The sequence below is a fragment of the Canis aureus genome, chromosome 36 (genome assembly GCF_053574225.1).
Source record: "Canis aureus isolate CA01 chromosome 36, VMU_Caureus_v.1.0, whole genome shotgun sequence".
Taxonomy (NCBI): domain Eukaryota; kingdom Metazoa; phylum Chordata; class Mammalia; order Carnivora; family Canidae; genus Canis; species Canis aureus.
Genome location: NC_135646.1, coordinates 29,802,045 through 29,805,034, shown reverse-complemented (window position 1 = coordinate 29,805,034; position 2,990 = coordinate 29,802,045). Strand labels below are relative to the sequence as shown.

Here is a 2,990-nt window from a genome sequence, read left to right as displayed (position 1 = left end):
ACAACAATACTGAAATCAGGCCAATCGATAACCCCATAGTGGCCTCTAAGTATTTAATTGAAAGGAAGAGTTGCACATTTCTCACTTTATATCAAAAGCTAGAAATTATTAGTCTTAATGAGGAAACTTAACAACAGAAGCTTAATGCCAAAAGCTGAGATAGGCTGAAAGCTAGGCCTCGTGTGCCAGTTGGCCAGGTTGTGAATGCAAAGGAAAAGTTCTTGAAGGAAATTAGAAGTGCCACTCCTGTGAACACATGAATAAGAAAGTGAAAGGGCCTTATTGCTAATATGGAAAAAGTTTTAGTGGTTTAGATGGAAGATCAAACCAGCCACAACACTCCCTTGAGCCAAAGCCTAATCAGGAGCAAGGCTCTAACTCTTTTCAATTCTATGAAGCCTGGGACAGGTGAGGAAGCTGCAAAAGAAAAGTTTGAAGCTAGCTCAGGTTGGTTCATGAGGTTTCAGGAAAGAAGCCACCTCCATAACATAAAAGGGCAAGGAAACAGCAAGTACTGATGTAGAAGTTGTGGCAAGTTATCCAGAAGATCCAGCTAAGATAACCGATAGAGGTGGTTACACTAAGCAACAGATTTTTTATGTAAACCGAACAGCCTTACGTTGGAGGAAGATGCCATCTGGGACTCGCATAGCCAGAGAAGAGAAGTCAGTGCTTGCCTTCAAAGGACAAAGGACAGGCTGACTGACTCTTGTTAGGGCTGTTGCAGCCGGTGACTTTAGGTTGACGCTGATGCTCACTGACCATACTGAAAATCCTAGGGCCATTAAGAACTACGCTAAATCTACTCTGTGTGCTCTATAATGGAACAACAGAGCCTGGATGTGGACACATCTGTTTACAACATAATTTACTGAATATTTTAAGCCCACTGTTGAGACCTACAGCTCAGAAAAAGATTCCTCTCCAAACCATTCTACTCATTAAAAATGTACCTGCTCACCCAAGAGCTAGGATAGGATGTACAACGAGATTAATGTTGCTCTCATGAGCCTGTTAACACAACTCCCATTCTTCATCCCACGGACCAAGGAGTAATTTCAACTTTCGAGTCTTATTATTTAAGAAATACATTTCATAAAGTTATAACTACCATAGATAGTGATTCCTCTGATGGATCTGGGCAAAGTAAATTGAAAACTTTCTGGAAAGGATTCACCATCCTAGATGCCAGTAAGCACATTCATGATTCATGAGAAGTCAAAATATCAATATTAATAGGAGTTTAGAAGAAGTTGATTCCAACCCTCATGGGTGACTTTGAGGGGTTCAAGACCTGAGTTGAGAGAGTAACTGCAGATATGGTGGGAATACCAAAAGAACTGGAATCAGAGGTGAAGCCTGAAGATGGGATTGAATAGCTGCAATCTCATGATAAAACTTTATCGGATGAGGAGTTGCTTCTTATGAGCAAAGAGAGTAATTTTTGAGATAGAATCTACTCCTGGTGAAGATACTATAAAGGTTGTTGAGATGACAACAAAAGATTGAAAATACTCCATAAACTTAGTTGATAAAGCAGCGGTAGGGTTTGAGATGAATAACTCCAATTTGGAAGAAAGTTCTACTGTGGATAAAAATGCTGTAAAACCACATCATAGGCTACAGAGAAATTGTGCATGAGAGGAAGAGTTGATCAATGCATCAAACTTCACTGTTGTCTTATTTTAAGAAATTTCCGGTTACCCCCAACTTCAGCAACCACCACCTTGATGAGCAGTCACCAACCTCAAGGCAAGAACTTCCAACAGCAAAATGGTTGCGACCCACTGAATGCACAGATGATGGGATGGTTGGCATTTTCTAACAATAAAGTATTTCTTTTTAATTTATTTATTTGAGAGAGAGCGCGATTATGAGCAGGGGTAGGGGTGGGACAGAGGGAGAGGGAGAGAAGCAGACTCCCTTAGAGCCCAGGCCAAGCTGGATCCCATGTCCCTAAGATCATGACTTGAGCCAAAATCAAGAGTCAGAAGCTTAACTGACTGAGCCACTCAGGTGTCCTCCAATAAAGTATTTTTTTTAAGTATATATATTGTTTTTTAAGACACAAGGCTATTGCACACTTAAGAGACAACAGTATAGTGTAAACATAACATAAATATATTTATATATACATATATTTATATATATATATATACACATACACTGGAAAACCAAAAAATTCCATTTGACTTGCTTTATTGCAATAGTTGCTTTATAGAGGTGATCTGGATCCGAACTCATATCTCCAATGTATATTTATATGCAGTTTGTTTATTTTTAGTTGTGAGATGTATTTATTTTAATTTTGTAATTTAAGTATAGTTAACACACAGTGTTATGTTAGTTTCAGATGTACAAAACAATGATTCAACAATTCTCATCACGTTGAGTGTACTCTCAATCCCCTTTATCAGTGCTTATCACGGTTAAGTATATTGTCAATCCCCTTTATCTATCTCACCCATCCTCCTACCCACCTCCCCTCTGGCAATCACCAATTTGTTCTCTGCTCTTGAGTCTAGGTTTTTTTGTTTTCCTTTGTCTCTGCTTATATGCAATTTAAACAGAAAACTTGCCAATATACTCACAAGAAAGAACGCTTCTTTATTTATTTATTTATTTTTACAATGGACTGGTAATGTGCCCAGGACGTAACAAAGTTTGAGGGAGACACATGTCATACAACATCCAGAACGCCCGATCCTAATGCTTATGAACTACATGAGGTTTCAAAATCATGCTTAAAGTATGAGGATGGACATTAAGATAAATTAGATTGTGTGCTTTAGTTACGTTTCAGGTAGTGATTAGAGAAAGCACAGAGTAAGTTTTGCATGGACATATCTATTAGCCGGTAGACCCAAGCCCCATCCTAGGGGCTTTTTGCAGAGTGGGGAAAATATAATTCTCTAGAAAAGCATTCTGAGACGCTGCTTATTTTTATTTAGATCTAACTCTTCTCTTCCTTTCCACAGAAGAGCATTGAT

At 38.6% G+C, this 2,990-nt stretch overlaps 1 non-coding gene across 1 annotated transcript; it reads right to left on the bottom strand.

The window, feature by feature from the left end:
* Positions 1-2,628: 2,628 nt before the first annotated feature.
* LOC144306317 (small nucleolar RNA U13) lies at positions 2,629-2,732 on the bottom strand. The gene has a single exon (XR_013373384.1). It is a non-coding gene; the product is annotated as a small nucleolar RNA U13 (small nucleolar RNA).
* Between the last annotated feature and the right edge of the window lie 258 nt (positions 2,733-2,990).